This window comes from Primulina eburnea, chromosome 14, assembly GCF_022965805.1.
Source record: "Primulina eburnea isolate SZY01 chromosome 14, ASM2296580v1, whole genome shotgun sequence".
In the NCBI taxonomy this organism is placed as follows: Eukaryota; Viridiplantae; Streptophyta; class Magnoliopsida; order Lamiales; family Gesneriaceae; genus Primulina; species Primulina eburnea.
The window spans coordinates 10,252,843-10,275,396 of record NC_133114.1 but is presented as its reverse complement, the minus strand read 5'-3'; positions in this window follow the sequence as shown (position 1 = coordinate 10,275,396).

Genomic DNA, 22,554 nt, shown 5'->3' with positions numbered 1-22,554 from the left:
TCCTAAAAGATCCGAGAGATTCTCGAGACCACCTATGAGGTATGGTCAGCTTCTTGAAGAGGGCCATGATGAGCCTAACCATGGATGTGATCCAAGGACCTTCAAGGAAGCGTTATCGGATGCCGATTCATCCAAGTGGCTTGAAGCAATGGAATCTGAGATGAATTCCATGCATTCGAACCAAGTGTAGGATCTTGTGGATCCACCTGTGGGAACTGTTCCCATAGGGACTTGGGGCGGATGGGAAGGTATTGACTTTCAAGGCGCGATTGGTGGCAAAAGGATGTACTCAAAGACAAGGAGTTGACTTTGAGGAAACCTTTTCCCAGTCGTAATGTTCAAGTCCATAAGGATTTTGCTAGCCATAGCTGAATGGTATGACTATGAGATATGGCAGATGGATGTTAAGACAGTCTTTCTTAATGGGGATTTTAAGAAAGTGATTTACATGTCTCAACCTGAAGGGTTTACATCTATCGGAAGTGAGCATATGGTATGTAAACTTCAGAGATCTATTTATGATCTAAAGCAGGCATCAAGGAGTTGGAACCTCAGATTCGACAGTACAATCAAATAGTTTGATTTACTAAGAATCATGAGGGACCCTATGTGTATAAGAAGGTCAGTGGGAGTGTTGTGACATTCCTGGTGTTATATGTTGATAACATTCTACTCATTGGGAATGATGTAGGAATGTTGCAATCAACAAAGATATGGTTAGCGAGTAAGTTCTCGATGAAGGACTTGGGTGAAGCATCTTTTGTATTGGGATACAAATCTATTGAGATAGATCGAAAAGATGGCTTGGTCTCACCCAGTCCACATACATGATACCATCGTGAAGCGGTTCTCGATGGATGCGTCCTTGAGAGGACATCTACCAATGTGTCATGGCGTGTCCCTATCCAAGTCTGTCTCCTCAGACTGATGCAGAGATAGTGACGATGACACGCATTCCGTATGCTTCGGCAATTGGTAACATCATGTATGGGATGATATCTACACGTCCTGACGTGGCGTTTTCACTATGTGTAGTGAAAAGATATCAATCGAACCCCGGTCTTCCACAACTAGAAAGCTGTGAAAGACATCCTCAAGTTGTTGAGAAGGACCAATAAGTCGTTCTTGGTCTATGGGGGTAGAGAACTGAAATTGGAAGGCTATACCGACTCTAGCTTCCAAAGCGATATCGATAACTCGAAGTCAACCTCTAGTTTTGTATTCATGCTCAACGGTGCTGCTGTCTCTTGGAAGAGTTCCAAGCAAGACAATAATACGGATTCCAGCACAGAGGCCAAATACATTGCTGCATCAGATGCAGCAAGAGAGGCTGTTTGGATAAGGAATTTCGTCCAAGAGTTGGACGTCATTCCTAATGGAATTGCTCCTATCCCGGTGTTGTGTGACAACACGGGAGCTATAGCTCAAGCAAAGGAGCCAAGGTCTCATCAGAAATCCAAACTCGTATTGAGAAAGTACCACATCCTCGGAGAGATTGTGGAATGAAGAGTAGTGTCTATTGACAAAGTCGGCTCCGCAGATTATGTTGTTGATCCACTAGCTAAGCCTTTACCTGGACCATTATTCGACAAGCATCGCGAATCAATGGGATTAAATCATATGGGTAGTTGGCTCTAGTGCAAGTGGGAGATTGTTAGAGTAGGTGCCCGTCGAGCCAAGTGTTGGCCGAGTGTTCACAATGAAACTCTATGTATAAGCAATCTTTATTTTAATAATATTTGAAATTATTATTTTGGCAAATCTTTATCTGTATACCCATGCTAGTTGCATAGATAAAGCCCTTGAATATACAAATAGTAGAAAGAATATGAGATGCTCATATGATGAGTATCATGAAACTCATATTTGTAATACTGTATATTCTAAACGGTTCCTAGTCGATTCAGCCGCCACTAAGAAGGATATAGGCCGCTCGAGTTAGAGACTAGTATCTGCGATGTGAGTACCATGTTTCATTGGTAGGGGACATTGTGATGTCCGAACATGCAGATAGGTGCTCCTTGTAGAGTGCACTGAACAACCCTCCATAAAAGGACTTTCCAAGTGGTTCTCACTTATCGAGTGGAAAAGTCCTGGTTTATGGTTGTACAGAATTATTCCTTATGACCCGGGACAACATTGAGACTCTATGTGCTAGAATTACACTTTGACTTGTTTACCGACTCTCATGGGGTCATCAGGTGGCAAGGTTGGGTGTTCTGTCGAAACACATAGGAGTCGATGCATTGTAGTCGGGGATTCACCGCTTACCTTCGGGTATGGATATCCTATGTGTTATCATGTGTATGTAGGTTGAAATCTCTGGCCAGAGTATGGTTGTAATTATGAAAGGGGTTTCATAGATTACACCATTGATGCAACTACAACATGACACATAGTATCGATTCATTGACAACTCTCGATAAACCAATAGTTGTCGAATCGGTCGGGATATATGAGTTGAAGGGACCGTACTGTACGCTAACCATAATTGAATGGTTCTTGCAGGCACTATCATTTGATACCTAGGGAATCATGTAAGCGATGCTGCTAGGCGTTTAACATGATTGGTTGGGTACTATCAGACTTGAGTTCTGACGTTCTTGTTATCAAGGTGTTGATAAGTAAGAATGGAGCAATTGGGGTATGCTCGCATAAGGACATGTTTAGTCCGAATCACATAGAGATGTGAACCCACGGCTAGCCGTATCAATGAACCATTGAGGGCCACACAAGTGCTAGCTTTCTAGATCCCGTTGAGAAGTAAAATAGTTCAATGTGTTGAACGGCTTATAAAGGAGTTTATAAGCGTAAGGAAAATTAGAAGTACGACTTCTATAAAGGAGAAAATAGTTCAATGTGTTGAACAACTTATAAATGAGTTTATAAGTGTAAAGAAAAATAGAAGTATGACTTCTATGAGAGAAATGTAAATTTTGATTTATGGAAGTGTTCCTAAATTAAAATTTGGCCAAGTGAATAATGTAATTGAAAATTGTGATTTTCATAAACATTATTATGGACTAAATAAATTAATTCAAGTGTTGAATTAATTAAACACTAGTGGACCTAGTAGAGTCCAAATAATTAAATTAATTCAAGTGTTGAATTAATTAAATTATATTGAGTCTTGTAGATCTCAATTAAAATAATTATTTAACTAGTGGGACTTGGGTAAATTCAAGTAATGTTTAATTAGTCTCAAATGTGTTTGAGATAATTAAATTTAGTCCAAAGTTTTTAATTTGATTAAAAACTATATTATATGCATGCATGGGAGGTGAAGGGTTGGAGATTACTTTTTATTAAAATAATGCAAGGCATGCACCTTTTGCTTTTTGCTTTTCTCACAACCAAGACATGCAATTAACTCATTCTCCTTCTCTCCCTCATGCATATGGCCGAATTCTCTCTTGCATTTCTCTCCTCCATTTTTCTCATTTTTGTTCTTCAATTTGTTGGAGATCAAACACACTTCTCTTTGAAAAATCCTCATATTTTTCTAGTGCAAAATATGAGGGGATATACCTAGTTGGTGGTGGGCCTAATTTGAAGGAAAGATTCAAGGACTTGGAGGAGGAGCTTGTAGATCTTCATGACTTGAAGAGCTTTGTTGTTTGACAACAAAGTTGGAGCCACAATCAATCTTTTAAAGATTGATAGATATATTTTCTAAACACACTATGAATGTCATTTTTGTGTTTTATTGTATTTGTTGCACAAAAGATAGGGGTGGCCGAAATTTTTGATTATAAACTTGATTTTTAAACTTCCGTTGCGCTTCCGGCCACCGTAACCGATCCGCTTTCACCAACCAAGTTGTAAACAACTTGGCTCTTGAATGCAAGACAAATCTACAAGCTCTCCTTGTCTTTGAATCTTTCCTTCAAATTAAGCCCACCACCAACTAGGTAGATCCCCTCACATTTTGCACTAGAAAAATATGAGGATTTTTCAAAGAGAAGATAGTGTTTTCTCCAACAAATTGAAGAACACAAAATGAAGAAAAATGGAGAGAAAAAGCTTGAGAATTTCGGCCATCACAATGAGAATGAGGGGGAAGGGAGACTTGTCTTGGTTGTGGGAAAAGTTGTTCCAAAAAGTTGCATGCCATGCCTTGAAAACTCAAAAAGTAGTCTCCCAACCTTTCACCTCCCATGCATGCATATTATATGGTTTTTAACAAATTAAAAAACCATGGACTAAATTTAATTATCTCAAACATATTTGAGACTAATTAAACATTACTTGAATTTACCCAAGTCCCACTAGTTAAATAATTAATTCAAATTGAGCTCTACAAGACTCAATATAATTTAATTAATTCAACACTTGAATTAATTTAATTATTTGGACTCTACTAGGTCCACTAGTGTTTAATTAATTCAACACTTGAATTAATTTAATTTAGTCCATAATAATGTTTATGATAATCACAATTTTCAAATACATTATTCACTTGGCCAAATTTTAATTTAGGAACACTTCCATAAATCAAAATTTACATTTCTCTCATAGAAGTCATACTTCTATTTTTCTTTACACTTATAAACTCATTTATAAGTCGTTCAACACATTGAACTATTTTCTCCTTTATAGAAGTCATACTTCTAATTTTCCTTACGCTTATAAACTCCTTTATAACTGTTCAACACATTGAACTATTTTTACTTCTCAACGGGATCTAGAAAGCTAGTACTTGTGTGGCCTTCAATGGTTCATTGATACAACTAGCCGTGGGTTCACATCTCCATGTGATTCGGACTAAACATGTCCGTATATGAGCATACCCCAATTGCTCCATTCTTACTTATCAACTCCTTGATAACAAGAATGTCAGAACTCAAGTCTGATAGTACCCAACCAATCATGTTAAACGCCTAGCAGCATCGCTTACATGATTCCCTAGGTATCAAATGATAGTGCCTGCAAGAACCATTCAATTATGGTTAGCGTACAGTACGGTCCCTTCAACTCATATATCCCGACCGATTCGACAACCATTGGTATATCGAGAGTTGTCAATGAATCGATACTATGTGTCATGTCGTAGTTGCATCGATGGTGTAATCTATGAAACCCCTTTCATAATTACAACCATACTCTGGCCAGAGATTTCAACCTACATACACATGATAACACATAGGATATCCATACCCGAAGGTAAGCGGTGAATCCCCGACTACAATGCATCGACTCCTATGTGTTTCGACAGAACACCCAACCTTGTCACCTGATGACCCCATGAGAGTCGGTAAACAAGTCAAAGTGTAATTCTAGCACATAGAGTCTCAATGTTGTCCCGGGTCATAAGGACTAATGGTGTACAACCATAAACTAGTACGTTTCCACTCGATAAGTGAGAACCACTTGGAAAGTCCTTTAATGAAGGGTTGTTCAGTGCACTCTACCAGGAGCACCTATCTGCATGCTCGGACATCACAATGTCCCCTACCAATGAAACATGGTACTCACATCGCAGATACTAGTCTCTAACTCGAGCGGCCTATATCCTTCTTAGTGGCGGCTGAATCGACTAGGAACCGTTTAGAATATACAGTATTACAAATATGAGTTTCATGATACTCATCATATGAGCATCTCATATTCTTTCTACCATTTGTATATTCAAGGGCTTTATCTATGCAACTAGCATGGGTATACAGATAAAGATGTGCCAAAATAATAATATCAAATATTACTAAAATAAAGATTGCTTATACATAGAGTTTCATTGTGAACACTCGACCAACACTTGGCTCGACGGGCACCTACTCTAACAATCTCCCACTTGCACTAGAGCCAACTACCCATATGCTTTAAACCCATTGATTCGCGATGCTTGTCGAATAATGGTCCAGGTAAAGGCTTAGCTAGTGGATCAACAACATTGTCTGCGGAGCCGACTGTGTCAATCGACACTTCTCCTTTTCCCACAATCTCTCACAGGATGTGGTACTTTCTCAATACATGTTTGGATTTCTGATGAGACCTTGGCTCCTTTGCTTGAGCTAAAGCTCCCGTGTTGTCACACAACACCGGGACAGGAGCAACTCCATTAGGAATGACGCCCAACTCTTGGACGAAATTCCTTATCCAAACAGCCTCCCTTGCTGCATCCGATGCAGCAATGTATTCGACCTCTGTGCTGGAATCCGCAGTATTGTCTTGCTTGGAACTCTTCCAAGAGACAGCAGCACCATTGAGCATGAATACAAACCTAGAGGTTGACTTCGAGTCATCGATATCGCTTTGGAAGCTAGAGTCGGTATAGCCTTCCAATTTCAGTTCTCCACCCATAGACCAAGAACAATTTATTGGTCCTTCTCAACTACTTGAGGATGTCTTTCACAGCTTTCAGATGTGGAAGACCAGGGTTCGATTGATATCTACTCACTACACTTAGTGCGAAAACAACATCAGGACGTGTAGATATCATCTCATACATGATGCTACCAATCGTAGATGCATAAGAAATGCCTGTCATCGCCGCTATCTCTGCATCAGTCTTGGGAGACATAGACTTGGATAGGGACACGCTATGACACATTGGTAGGTGTCCTCTCTTGGACTTATCCATCGAGAACCGCTTCACGATGGTATCAATGTATGTGGACTGGGTGAGACCAAGCAATCTTTTCGATCTATCTCTATAGATCTGTATCCCAATACAAAAGATGCTTCACCCAAGTCCTGCATCGAGAACTTACTCGCTAACCATATCTTAGTTGATTGCAACATTCCTACATCATTTCCAATGAGTAGAATCTTATCAACATAAAGCACCAGGAATGTCACAACACTCCCACTGACCTTCTTATACACACAGGGTTCCTCAGGATTCTTAGTAAAACCAAACTCTTTGATTGTACTATCGAATCTGAGGTTCCAACTCCTAGATGCCTGCTTTAGACCATAAATAGATCTTTGAAGTTTGCATACCATATGCTCACTTCCGATAGATGTAAACCCTCCAAGTTTGAGACATGTAAATCTCTTCCTTAATATCCCCATTAAGAAAGGCTGTCTTGACATCCATCTGCCATATCTCATAGTCATACTATGCAGCTATGGCTAGCAATATCTTTATAGACTTGAACATTGCAACTGGTGAAAAGGTTTCCTCAAAGTCAACTCTTTGTCTTTGAGTATATCCTTTTGCCACCAATCACGCCTTGAAGGTCAATACCTTCCCATCCGCCCCAAGTCCCTATCGGAACCGTTCCCTCTGGTGGATCTATAAGATCCCACACTTGGTTCGAATGCATGGAATTCATCTCAGATTCCATAGCTTCAAGTCATTTGGATGAATCGGCATCAGATAACGCTTCCTTGAAGGTCCATGGATCACATCCATGGTTAGGCTCATCATGGCCCTCTTCAAGAAGCAGACCATCCTCATAGGTGGTCTCGAGACTCTCTCGGATTTTCTAGGAGCTTGTATCTCCTCCCTTGGCTCTTCGGGTGTGGGTTCTATAATTATGGGTGTCTCTCGAACCTCTTCGAGTTCTATCATCTCCCCTTTTCTATCCAATAGAAAATTCCTTTTCCAAAAAGGTTGCATTCATAGAAACAAACACCTTTGTTTCTTGGGGATGATAGAAGTGATATCCAACTGAATTCCTTGGATATCCCACTAAGTAGCATAAAATGGATCGACTATCCAATTTATCTCCCACTACCTGCTTCATAAGCAGGGCACCCCCATATTCTAAGATAAGAATACTTAGGAGGCTTACCCATCCATATCTCATATGGTGTATGCCTTTGAATGGACATTTAGTATAATATCTTTTAATTTTAAGTTATAGAGATCGTTTTCAAGTTCTCAAGTACCAATTAAACATTCATTCTTGTAAATGTTGCAAACACCTTTGCTAAATAGACAAGAATATCCATCTTTATCACAATAGAAATGGAAATAATGTTTTTTTTTTACCAAAAAGGTACAAACAAAACATCTCTTAATCATTGTTCAACAATAAGTAAACATTTCTTAAGGTCTTGGCAGCAACTCTTGCTCCATTGCCCATCCTCTAGAAGGTCACACCTTCCTTAAGCTTCCTACTTCTTCCCATCACCTGTAACTCATTACAGAGATATGAGTCACAACCGGTATCTAATACCCAAGAAGTAGAGTTAACTGAAATGTTTACTTCAATGTAGAACATACCATTTCCAGAATTTTTCTGGGCAAGATATTCTTTGCAATTACGCCTCCAATGTCCAGGCTTCTTGCAGTGATGACATTCATCAGCAGTCTTGTCAGCCTTAACTGGTCTGGCTGCCACAACGGGATTCCGAGATTGCCTCATCAAGGGCACGTTCTTCTTGGGACGTTGGAAAGAACTCTTCTTTCCCTTCCCATGTGGATCAATCTTCGTACCAGATGAAGAACCCACATAAAGAACCAACTTCTCTTTCTTGATGGTTGATTCAAACGTAACAAGCATATTCACCAACTCCTCAAGGGTCGGCTCCATCTTGTTCATGTTGAAGTTCACCACAAAAGGATCAAATGAGCTAGGCAGTGATAAAAGCAACACGTCGGTTGTCAACTCCGAAGGCAAGATCAGATCCATGCCAACGAGCTTGTTCACAAGCCCAATCATCTTCAGGCCATGCTCATGGACCAAGGCCCCATCTCGCATGCGCATAGTGATCTGCTCCTTGACGGTACCATGCCTAAGAGGCCGAGTCTGCTCACCAAAGAGCTTTTTGAGGTGCTTATGAATGTCAACAGCATTCTTTGCATCCTCAAAACGCATCTGCAGCTCATCATTCATAGAAGTCAGCATATAACACCTGGGTATCAAGTCATGGTCACACCATTCCTTGTAAGCCTGCAATTCCTCAGGATGCAGTCAGTCGGAGCCTCAACAGGGGGCGACTCAGTCAGTGTATATGCTACCCTTTCCGAATTCAAGACGATTTTCAGGTTTCTTAGCCAAGTGAGGTAATTAGTTCCAGTTAATATGTGTTTGTCGAGTATTATGGATATCGGATTGCGAATCGAAGACATCGTCAATTTGTACTGAAAAGTAAAAACAGATAAATGTTGATGACTATTTTAAAATATTTAGTAAGATATGAAGTTTGGACTTTTACTTCATAAATATTTGCTCCCACTGTTTTGACATCTTTCACTACCCTCTAGTGAAAACGGGAAACTCCTTTCCTCAGTAGGTACGTAAGGTCCAATTAGCGAATTATGATCCCAAATAATATCAGCCAATCACAATTCCTAAAAGGTAGTTTCCAATTGCATCACAATGCAACCCTCTACGTAAACTTTTGTCTCACGTTTGATTAGGACCCAATAATATGACGTCGTTCATATTCACGTGTCAAGCCTTACCCATCGATTTTGAACCTTAATGGACGGTCGCCATGAGTTCCCCCAATAATATGAGCCGAAATCATGGGAGTTCCACGTAGTTCACATCACCATGTCAATGGATGTCACAGCTTTCGGGCACCCAAAGCTCCCCCAATAATATGAGCCGAGCCCCGAGTACGGGTAGCGTTCATCATGCACCCATTGTCGATGGAAGACATGGAAATTATAAACAAATTTATAATTCCCCTTTTCGGGCTTGATATTAATTTTGAATCTTATTCAAAATGAGGTTTTTTAATTTTGAAAGGTCTCATCATTAATTTTATTTTAAAAGCTCGCCATGTTTGATCGTATGTTTGCCGGATTCATGCAACTTCGTTATTATCATAATAATAACGCACATACTCATTATTTATAACATATCATGCATATATTATAAACAGTAAACAAAACAAGGATGATCAATCGCCCCAATACTAACGGACCGTGTGAGCTAAACACGGGCCTATGTCGAATCCTAGGGTAAATGCACGGGATGCAAATGCAACTATTACATTAGCTTCCAATATTTACATGTCTTTGATCTTCATAATCATCATGGCCACCATCTTCCAATCTTGATCATCCACTATACTAATATTTACAAATAAATATCCATGGCAAATAGGGATACATCTCATGGGGTGGGAACGGGCCATAAACCAAGCCCACTTTAAATTTGATAATTATTACAATCATTCAACACAAAATATACTAGCATACACCTAGCAAATTGGGCTTGGGCTTTTGATCATTTTTCATGCATAATATCACATATTATACACCATCAATTTATTATCACAATAATTAATTGATCCAATATTATATATCTTGATCCAATAACTAACCGCCACGATTATAAACTAAATTAACAAAGTATACAAACACCTTTGTCTACTTTCCAATTAATTTATTTATAACCGAATTTCTTATAAATCAAAATTTACTATAAATAATTAAAGTCCAACTTAAATTATTTATTTCATGAGAAAATATTTGCAACTTTTGTAATTTTAAACTTAAGGGCCCAAAACTCATTTTTCACCAAAAATATTTTGGTCCATTTAAAATTCACAAACATGTTAGCCATCTAATGGCCTAACAAATCAAGGCCCATGACACTTTGATATTCCAAAACACTTTTGGAAACCCTAGTCGTCATCGCCGTCGCCGGAGCTCCGTCGCCAGATTCCGGCAACAAAAATTTTTTTTTTGATAAAAGTAGGGGCTGTTCGGGCAGCCCGAGGGGCTGCCCTTGATTCCCGAAACGGGCAGCCCCTCAGGCTGCCCGAGCTGCCCGACACGGGCAGCAACATGCTGCCTGAAATTTCCCCCAAAAGCCTTGGTATTTTGTTGCAAAAAATACACTCATGCGGTTAGAAATCGATCTCAACATAACATCTTGTATTTGCTACACAAAATCGTAACCATAGCTCGGATACCACTTGAAAGGGGATCGGTTACGGTGACCGGAAGCGCAACGGAAGCAAAAATATTTCGATTTTTGGCATAAAATTCGGCCACCACACATTTCATGTAGCAAATACAAAAACACAACTATGTCATACATAAGGTGTAAGAAAATCGTTACCTATCAACCTCTTGAGGTTGATGATGGCTCCAACCAAGTTGTAAACAACTTGGCTCTTGAATACAAGACAAATCTACAAGCTCTCCTTGTCCTTGAATCTTTCCTTCAAATTAAGCCCACCACCAACTAGGTAGATCCCCTCACATTTTGCACTAGAAAAATATGAGGATTTTTCAAAGAGAAGATAGTGTTTTCTCCAACAAATTGAAGAACACAAAATGAAGAAAAATGGAGAGAAAAAGCTTGAGAATTTCGGCCATCACAATGAGAATGAGGGGGAAGGGAGACTTGTCTTGGTTGTGGGAAAAGTTGTTCCAAAAAGTTGCATGCCATGCCTTGAAAATTCAAAAAGTAGTCTCCCAACCTTTCACCTCCCATGCATGCATATTATATGGTTTTTAACAAATTAAAAACCATGGACTAAATTTAATTATCTCAAACATATTTGAGACTAATTAAACATTACTTGAATTTACCCAAGTCCCACTAGTTAAATAATTAATTCAAATTGAGCTCTACAAGACTCAATATAATTTAATTAATTCAACACTTGAATTAATTTAATTATTTGGACTCTACTAGGTCCACTAGTTTTTAATTAATTCAACACTTGAATTAATTTAATTTAGTCCATAATAATGTTTATGATAATCACAATTTTCAAATACATTATTCACTTAGCGTACAGTACGGTCCCTTCAACTCATATATCCCGACCGATTCGACAACCATTGGTATATCGAGAGTTGTCAATGAATCGATACTATGTGTCATGTCGTAGTTGCATCGATGGTGTAATCTATGAAACCCCTTTCATAATTACCACCATACTCTGGCCAGAGATTTCAACCTACATACACATGATAACACATAGGATATCCATACCCGAAGGTAAGCGGTGAATCCCCGACTACAATGCATCGACTCCTATGTGTTTCGACAGAACACCCAACCTTGTCACCTGATGACCCCATGAGAGTCGGTAAACAAGTCAAAGTGTAATTCTAGCACATAGAGTCTCAATGTTGTCCCGGGTCATAAGGACTAATGGTGTACAACCATAAACTAGGACGTTTCCACTCGATAAGTGAGAACCACTTGGAAAGTCCTTTAAGGGAGGGTTGTTCAGTGCACTCTACCAGGAGCACCTATCTGCATGCTCGGACATCACAATGTCCCCTACCAATGAAACATGGTACTCACATCGCAGATACTAGTCTCTAACTCGAGCGGCCTATATCCTTCTTAGTGGCGGCTGAATCGACTAGGAACCGTTTAGAATATACAGTATTACAAATATGAGTTTCATGATACTCATCATATGAGCATCTCATATTCTTTCTACCATTTGTATATTCAAGGGCTTTATCTATGCAACTAGCATGGGTATACAGATAAAGATGTGCCAAAATAATAATATCAAATATTACTAAAATAAAGATTGCTTCTACATAGACTTTCATTGTGAACACTCGGCCAACACTTGGCTCGACGGGCACCTACTCTAACAGCCTTATCACTAGGTGGTGAATCCTTCTTGAAGTTCCGATTAGGACTTTGGTAGGATCGGTGATTCTTTTTCATAAATCTGGAAAAAAAATTCACAAAGAGAGACATAACATCATTTTTTATCTTTTCAGCAGTATTTTCAGAAGTGCTCTCAATAATGGTAGCAGGTTCTGCTTGTGGAACAACTATAGCAGCATCAGCAGTGGAATTGGTAACAGCAGCATCCACAAGAGCCTTGGTTGGTAGATTTGTTGAGGGCTCTTCTCCACTTCTTACTTCCAATTCGAACTCATAGGCCTTCAAGTCAGCGAACAAGTCATGTATGAATATAAACACAAGGGCATGGAATTCTTGTTTATATTTCATAGTCATATTTAGAGACTCTCATAGCCATTGTTTTCACGTCTCATTCCCTAAGTAAAACTCTCATCACTTTGAGTGCTATTTCTCTGTTGCCATGCTCTTTACCTAGAGCTGCTAGCTCATTTACCAAGCTGCTGAAACGTTCATCAAACTCATTTAGAGTTTCACCAGCTTTCATTTTCAGATTTTCAAACTTCTGCATTGCTAAAGACAGTTTATTATCCTTTTTCTGCTCATTTCCTTCACATATTTGAATGAGATTTTCCCAAATTTCTTTCACGGTAGAGGACATCTTGATTTTGCTGAAGGTGTTCTTATCAAGAGTTTTATAAAGAATGTCCTTCGCGAAGTTGTCGAGATTGACTTTCTTCTTATCTTCGCCAGTCCATTCACTTCTTGGTTTTTCAACCATTTGCGGTGCACCATCAGTAATAGTAACAGCAACAGCTGTATTAGGCTTTAAAATTTTTAGAGGACCATCTGTGATGACATACCACATGTCATCATCTTGGGCTGCAAGATGGGCTTGCATACGGATCTATCATTAAAGTCTTCTTTTGAGAACACAGGAACCTTGCTGAAATATGCCATAACTGTTTGTAAATATTTCAGAACAAGAGAAATCTGCTCTGATACCACTTGTTGGGGATCGATGAAGAGTTTAGAGGGGGTGGATAAACTATTTCCTTTACTGATAGATTTTGCAAAGGGTGCTAGAATCCTATTAGAGATTGTAGTTGTTCTTGTTCAAGATTACGTCCAGCAGATCAAAATAATAATTGCGGAAACAATCCGATGGATAAGGGAGAAAACAGTAATAACAGTAGACATAAGAACAGTAGTTGTTTCTGGAAGTTCGAAGATAAAATCTTCTACGTCTCCCCTTCTTCTGTTTCCAGAAGGTATCACTAAAAAACTTTGGATTTTACAGTACAACACTTGTACACACCCACTTCAGCAGGACTTATCCTTTACCTACTGAAACTCTTAGTAACTCAACACAATATGATTCGATATGACAAGGTTCTGGAAAAGACTCTTTTCCAGTTTACAGAATCTTCTTCAAAAGAATATTGTAAGGCGTTTTACTAGAGAGGTGAAGAAACAGCTGTACAAAATGATCTTCAAAGATCAGATATAGGATGTTAAGCGTGTACTATTTTTCTGTAAGTTGAGCATGGAAGATAACGATTTATTCGTGGTTGCTCAATGTAACGTTGGATAGATAATAAAAATTATCAGCATAGTTCTTCAAATGGGTTTGATCCATATATATAGATATCTTGAATCCAACGTCTATAATCAAAACTGCTTCTTTAACTTCTGATAGAAACAACTTTATTGCTAAAAGTAGTTCCTGCAGAAAGGCTTCAGAACAATCAGTCTTGTTACATACTAAAATAGGTAATGCGTATTAAATGACTTTGTTCAGCATTAATGAAGCATTTAATACTCGTACTTGATAAAGTAACGGTAACATTTAATACAACAAAGATAAGTTATGTTCATATCAGTGAGTCAAGTTCTGCTTCTGTTTTTCTAAACTGAAGTACTCGAAGAGTACTGCTTAGTTAAGGCGATAAGCAATCTTCTGTTTTTATATAGTCTTCTAGTTTTACTTAACGAGATCTACTGGTTTTGACTATTATCACTGCAATTAAATTAAGTCTATCAAAAAAAAAATTAAGTACATTAAAAAATAAAACTTTAGTTTTGAAATAAATTGCTCAGACTGAATTGAGATATTTTAAAAAAATTAAAAGTTAGCACCTTAAAAAGCTAGAAGACAATAATTTAAAGATAACATAAACGAGAGAATAGATTAGGAAACAAGAGAGATAAACATCGGATAATTGTGTAAAATGGTTTAAGATTTATTTTGTGTTTGTATCGTTTTATTTTATTTATTTATTATTCTTATTTGTAGACTTATTATAAAAATGAAAGAATTGTTATTGAGGAGTAATTTAATAGAATATATTTCTTTAAGTATGTAGGATCGGTTAGGGGGATTACCGTTGAGCTACAATAGTTCGGTTCTTGAAATATTAAACACTGATGAATTAAATCGAGTTTGATGTTCAAACCAAGCGGAAAATACTCGAAATAATCCTTCGTAGAAACCGATTAAATATTTTGTAAACCATTTATAATATATGCAAGTTGAATGTGTAAAAATATTTTAGTTGAAGCATTTTATCAAACACTTGTATGCAATATTTTGGTATTTGAAAAACACAAAAAATGCTTCAACAATGCATCCTTAAAACAATGAAAATGATAAATAAAAATGCAATAAACAAATAGATACGAATTTGTTTATGGATGTCCAAAGACTTCAAATTCTCCTACGTCACCCCTTGTTCCTCTTGTGAAGGACTCACTAGAAGACTTTGATTTATACAACTCTTTGTACAAACCCATTCAACTAAGACTTACCCACTGCCTAAACTGAACTCCTAGTACTCAAGATTGTAGGCAGTACCTCACAATCAGCATATGTTTAATGTCTCATGTGCAAAGACTATATACACGAGTTTATTGTCTTTGTGCAAGACAATCAACTAATCTTTGAAGTTCAACTCTCTTGTATAAGTGTGAGTGATTGTGTATGTGAGGAATTTATCCTTTACAGTGTACATCTCAAATGTATCCTCACACAAGGGCATGTGCACTAAACTAGCTGATTTCTTCATGCTAACTGCCCATGCTTTGAATCCACTTCAAAAGCTCTTATTTGATCTTCAATATGTTGTATTAATAAGCCCCAACAATGATATATACGTTAGACACAAGAATATGACCGTTTGGAAAGTTTCTGTACTGTTTCTGAAATTGCAACGGTCAAATTCGTCTTGCTAGGCATTTTCCCGACTGGTCAACTCTGGTCAACTCAACTGGTCGTTCAGTTCAACTGGTCTGGTTTAGTTCAGTTGGTTCAGTTCAACTGATCTGGTTCAACTGGTCTTCAGCTGGTCTGGTTCGGTTTAGTTTCAGCTGGTGTGCTGAAATCAGCCAAGCTGATTTCAGTTTGTGCAGAACCAGTAACTTCATCGTCATTTATCAGCATCTTAAGCCTCGATTCAGACTTTGACTTCTGAAGATGATTTGTAGATCATCCTCTTGCCTTTCCAACACATATTGAATCACTTCATTTCGATAATTGAGCTTAGAGATATGACCTCAATACCGCAACTGCTCAAACCCAACTGATTGCTGTTTTCGTGCAATTAGTTCGGTAATTCAGCGATCAGTTAGACCATGATAACATCCGAATTTGTCCAACTGACGTGAAATACGACTTGTTCCAAATTGAGTTTTCTGATCAATCTAGTTGGAAGATTGTCATTTGGATCATCCAGCTATGAGATATCATTAAAACACCAAAACTCGCCAGAAATTCAGTTTGTGCAGAATTCGATTTCAGTTTGCTTCTTGTGTTAACAACTTCACACTTGAGAAAATATGTTAGAAACACACTAAATAGTTTTGTTAACATCAAAATCAAGATTGTGAACTTGAAAATTTTCAACAATCTCCCCCTTTTTGATGATCACAAAACTTGGATAAACAATCAACTCAACTAACATATTTCTCTCCCTTTATGTGTGAATCAAAAATTCATATTTTCAAAACATTTTAAACAAATTTTACCCCCTCAATATTTAAAAATAATCTACTCATTAAAATTATAATGAGTCCTCCCCCTATATTTTTGAAATTTTGAAAATTATAAAAAAAGAGGGATAACTAACTAATTTTCTCCATGACTCATTTTCTACTGCTGCATATATGCTCTGCTTTCAACGAATAAACTGTATTTTCTCGGGCATAATTAGACTGCAAATTTTATACCTTGTAATCCTCTACGAGTCTAGTTTGCAACGCAAAAAGCGGTTTGTCATTTGGACACTCGAGCAAGAAGATATGTCATTTTTCCCACTGTCGCTGCAAGCTGCGCGTGAAAGAGGATCGATTAAGGTGCCCGAATGCGCAACAGAAGTTTCAAAATTTGTTTTTCAAGGCAAAAACCGATCACCCTAATCCTATAATGTGTAGCAAATACGAAAAACACGAAATGTCATACATAAGGTGTTTTAAGAAGATTTTACCTATCAATCACAAAAGGATTGATGATGGCTCCAACTTAGTTTTAAAAACTAAGCTCTTGAATGGCAAGACAATCTTCAAGCTCTCTTTGCTTCAAAATTAGGCCCACCACTTGCAAGCTAGAACCCCTCTTATTTTGCACTAGAAAAATAGGAGGATTTTTCTTTTGAGAAGTGTTTTCTTTCCTCAACAATTGAAGAAAAAAATTTGTGAGAATGTTGCTCAAAATTTTGGCCACAAGGTTATGGAGTGAAGGGATGATGAGTTGTCTTGGTTGTGGAAAAAGCAAAAGCAAAACGTTGCATGTGCATGCCATGCCATTAACTCAAAAGTTGTCTCCAACCCTTCACCTTCCAAGCATGCGATTTTATTTTGGCTTGTAACAATGACAAGGCCCATGGACTTTTATTTAAATGTCTGAAACACATTTGAGTCCATTTAAACTTTACTTGATATTACTCAAGTCCACTAGTTTAATAATTATTTCTAATTGGACTCTACAAGGCCCATTGTTGTTTAATTAATTCAACACTTAAATTAATTTAATTATTTGGACTCTACTAGGTCCGCAACTGTTTAATTAATTCAACACTTGAATTAGTTTAATTTAGTCCATAATAATGTTTATGAAAATCACAATTTTCAAATACATTACTTGTTTGGCCAACTTTTAATTTAGGAACACTTCCTCAAATTAAAAGTTACATTCTCCTTATAGAAGTCATACTTCTATTTTTCCTTACGCTTATAAACTCCTTTATAAGCCGTTCAACACATTGAACTATTTTTTACTTCTCAACGGGATCTATAAAGCTAGTACTTGTGTGGCCCTCAATGGTTCATTGATACAACTAGCCGTGTGTTCACATCTCCATGTGATTCGGACTAAACATGTCCTTATTCGAGCATGTCCCAATTGCGCCATTCTTAATTATCAACTCCTTTATAACAAGAACGTCAGAACTCAAGTCTGATAGTACCTAACCAATCATGTTAAACGCCTAGCAGCATCGCTTACATGATTCCCTAGGTATCAAATGATAGTGTCTGTAAGAACCATTCAATTATGGTTAGCGTATAGTACGGTCCCTTCAACTCATATATCCCGACCGATTCGACAACCATTGATATATCGAGAGTTGTCAATGAATCGATACTATGTGTCATGTCGTAGTTGCATCGAAGATGTAATCTAAGAAACCCCTTTCTTAATTACCACCATACTCTGATCAGAGATTTCAAACTACATCACATCAGATCACATAGGATATTCATACCCGAAGGTAAGCGATGAATCCCCGACTACAATGCATCGAATCCTATATGTTTCGACAAAACACCCAACCTTGCCACCCGATGAGCCCTTGAGAGTAGGTAAACAAGTCAAAGTGTAATGCTAGCACATAGAGTCTAATTGTTGTCCCGGGTCATAAGGACTAATGGTGTACAACCATAAACTAGGACGTTTCCACTCGATAAGTGAGAACCACTTGGAAAGTCCTTTTTGGAGGGTTGTTCATTGCACTCTACAAGGAGCACCTATCTGCATGTTCGGACATCACAATGTCCCATACCAATGAAACATGGTACTCATATCGCAGATACTAGTCTCGAACTCGAGCGGCCTATATCCTTCTTTGCGACGGCTGAATCGACTAGGAACTGTTTAGAATATACAGTATTCAAAATATGAGTTTCATGATACTCATCATATGAGCATCTCATATTCTTTCTACTATTTGTATATTCAAGGACTTTATCTATGCAACTAGCATGGGTATACAGATAAAGATGTGCCAAAACAATAATTTCAAATATTATTAAAATAAAGACAGTTTATGTATAGAGTTTCATTGTGAACACTCGGCCAACACTTGGCTCGACATGCACCTACTCTAACAGCGTGAAAATTCAGTTTTGCATATATATGTTTAAAAAAATCTGAAACTTTCGAATTTTAAACATCAAAATCAATTTCGATGTTCTTTCAAGAACAACCCGCTCTGATACCATTTGAAAGGATCGGTTAGAAGGTGATAAGTGTTTAGAAGAGGGGGTTGAATAAACACTCACGGATTATATATATTTTTCAAAGATTGGGTTCAGTTTAGTGACATACTGACACTCGGTATCTCGTCAATCGATAACAATCAGTTTAACTGAAAAAAACAGTTGCAGAAGTAAACTGACTGAGAGATAGATAACTGACTGAAAATAATAACTGAAATAAAATGCACACGGTTTGTTTCTGGATGTTCGGAGAATAGAATAACTCCTACGTCACCCCTTCTATCAAGAAGATATGATATTCACTAAAAGACATTGATCGAATACAAGAGTTGTACTGACCCACTTCAGTTTGGACTTAACACTGCCAAAACTGAAACTCTTAGTTCACAAAAACTTACAGTGCGTGACTGAATTTAACACATCTGAATGAATCTATCAAAGATTTCAAAGTGCTGACAAGCTCGTAAATGTGGCCTTGATTGCTACTGATAAATCTGATAAGAGTGAGCTTTTGATATTTGAATACAAGTAGTGATTTTAGCAGCGTAACAGCAAGTTTGAATAGAATAGTTGTTCATTCTTGATTCTATATTTCAGCCACCCTCTTCACCTATTTATAGGCTTCTCTTCCAATGGTAACAATAAATATAATTTGAATCCATATATCTGTTGATTGCCACGTCAATATTCTCTGACATTCGTACATTGTAGATTCTGAAATGCGGCATTCCACTCCGAGTTGCAGTCTGCTTTGTAATATTGTCGGTTGAATGTCCTTTTCAACTGATGACGTGTTGCAATAGCTTGTGTGCTCTCGACTGAATATTTCGACTGATTAGTTTACGACTAATCAGTCAGTTGACTTGAAAATTCTATTTCGCTCAACTGATCAGTTAGTTGTAAATTCAGTTTAGCTGGTATCAGTTGCCTTTAATATTATGCACATTAATCTTCAGTTAGGCAACTGATAGTTGATTTGCGAAGCTGGTTACTTGATCATTTAGTCCAATAAATTCGATGCTTAGTTTGTCAAATAACTGAAATTTAGTTTCCAACAAAGTATTTAAGTGGATGAACCTAATGATAGGAAACGAGTATATAAATATTTAATATTTAAAAAAAACACATTTATAAAAATTTTCGGGAGTGGGTGGCTGGTGCGGGGCTGAGCTAATGGCTCGGTCTTTGTCCTTGTTTTTAGACTAGGTTTCGAATCTCCTTCCCTTTTTGTACTAAAAAATTCGAAAAAATATCACACCAAAACTAAAAATTTGAATGCTGACGAACGAGAACCAAAATGCAACAAATTATAAATGAACTAAAAAAGTTATTTTTCTAATTAAATTCAAAACTTGGATATATTATATCCATTAGCTCGGAAAATGTCACCGTATGGAAGGTATTTTTCCACTTGATACCTAAAAGTTAAGGTCTAATGAGAGTGGATGGATCAGATATAATGCATCGAGGGCCTTTCCTGTTAGAGTAGATGCCCTACAAGCTAACTGTTGGCTAGGAATTTTATTGACTCAGTTGTAATAAACAATCTTTATTTTAATATAATTAATTATTTCATGGTTCGTTATTTCTTTATCTGTATACCCATGTTATCAAACATAGATAAAGATCTTGATTATACTTTAATAAAAATGAATCGTAATTCGATGTTGAAACTCGTTTGTAAACACTGTATGATCTAAATTCGTTCCTAGTCGATTCAGCCGTCTAAAATATGGATAAAGGTCGCTTGAGCTCGAGACTAGCATCTGTGATGTTGTGTACTGCGTTTCTTGGTAAAGGCATAGAGATGTCCAAACATGCAGATGGGTAGTCATATGATGATTACACCGAACAAATCTCCATCGGACTTTCCAAGTGTTTATCATTCATCGAGAATAAGTATGTGGTTATGATTGTACACTATTAGTCCTTACGACCCGGGACAACACTGAGGCTCTATATGATAGGGCTGTGCTTTGATTCGTTTACGCTTCAGGAGAGTCATCAGGTGGCGAGATTGGGTACAGTTGCGACACATATAGGAGCTAGTGCATTGTAGTCGGGGATTCACCTCTCACCTTCTGGTGTGGATATCCTATGTAGTCTGATGAAATAATAGTGCGTGGAATCTCTGGCCAGAGTATGAGATGTACGTTGGAGAAAGAGTTCTCCAATAGCATACGTGATGCCACTATTATAGTTATCACATAGTTATCAAATTAATATGCAACCCTCGATGAACCAATGGTTGCATATTCGATCAGGATATATGAGATGAAGGGACCGTATTGTACGTTAATCATAATCGACTTGTTCTTGCAGGCACTATCAGTGATACCTAGGGGATCATGGGGCGATGCTACAAAACGCTCTTATCATGATCCGATGGGTGCAATCAGAAATGAGTTCTGACATTCTTGATCAAGGTGTTGATGAAAAAAATAGGGCTAACTAAGGTAAGCCCGAATAAAGTATTATGTCCTGAATCACAAAGAGTTGTGAACCAACAGCTAGCTATATCCCTGAACCATTGAGGGTCACACAAAAACTGGATCGTTTTTTCTTGTTGAGAGAATAAATTCAAGAAGTTGAATTTATATTATATAGTAAATTCTAGAAGTTGAATTTATGCTAATTAAATTTTGAAAGAATAAATTCAAGGAGTCGAGTTTATAAAATTTGAGAATTTAATTTGTTAAACTCAAAAGTTGGGTTTATTAAATATTAAATTTTGGAGGTGATAAATTCAAGGAGTTGAATTTATAATTTAAATATTAAATTCAAATGTTGAATTTATAATGAATTTAAGTTATTAAACTCAAAATTTGAGTTTATTAAACATTAAATTAAATATGGTGGGAAGTATGTTTAATGAGCTTGTAGGAGTACAAGTCCAACATACTAAATAATTAAAGTTCTTAATGGACTTTGAATAATTAATTAAACTAGTTGGACTAGTCTAATTAATTAATAAAGCCCATTAATGTTAATTAAAAGGGTCCAAATACAATATTATGGTAATTAGGTCATGGAGGCTTGGTTTAAGTAGTGACAAAAACTCTAGCCTCCATAACACACTATTTCCATTTTGTGAGATTTTCGAGAATCACAACCATAATCCTCCAAATATTTAGTTTACTTAATTAATTAAATTAATTAAGTAAATGGTGATTAAAGAAATATTAATATTTCTTTATTATTATCATTCGAAAGCTTTTGGATTGGATTTCAAGAAATTTTCGGCAATTCAGAAAAGGGCTCTCGAAAATTCTCTTCTAAAAAACAAGAAAAATTTTGCCACTCCAGAGTTGTGCCGGTTTTTAGTATTCTATCTCCCACATAAGAACTTCTTCTAATTTTTTAGTACGAATTAGAAGAGGAACAAATCATCTAGTCGTGGACCTGATTAGAAGAAAGGAGTCCTTGAAGAAAGTTCGTAGAGATTCATCAATAACTAGATCCGCCTATAACGAATTAATTGGAGTCAAGTGATTTAATCACCAAATGTATAAAATTCTAACGCCCTATGAATGTTTGATTATAAAACCATACGAGTGTCCAAATACATCTTGAAAGTCAAAATTTAATAAAA